This window comes from Falco naumanni, chromosome 16 (assembly GCF_017639655.2).
Source record: "Falco naumanni isolate bFalNau1 chromosome 16, bFalNau1.pat, whole genome shotgun sequence".
Classification (NCBI taxonomy): domain Eukaryota; kingdom Metazoa; phylum Chordata; class Aves; order Falconiformes; family Falconidae; genus Falco; species Falco naumanni.
In genome coordinates, this window is record NC_054069.1 from 1,165,439 (window position 1) to 1,165,801 (window position 363).

The window sequence follows — 363 nt, forward strand, 5'->3', positions numbered from 1 at the left end:
CGGGAGGCCAGGCAGGGGCAGAGCGCAGGGGACAGGGCACAAGCGCTGGCTGGAGATGGGCAAACCGGCTCCCTGCTTCCAAGCTCGGTGTAACTGGTGGGCAGGGGCCAGCTCCGAGCCCAGCAGGACAGGACAAGGACAGTGCTGTGGGGTCCCTGCCTGCAGAGGCTCCTGCCGGGGCTCTGCCGCATTTTCCAGGCTCACTCTGCAGAGGTCAGGGACAAAGTGACGCTTCTTCCCCGTGCCACAACGCCACAGGGGCTGTGGCGTGCTGGGGGCTCCATGCAGAGCTCTGCCACGGCTGCCACGCACCCAGGAGCCATCGTCACAGGGCCTTGCTCCACGCACGAAGGGAAGCCCCGC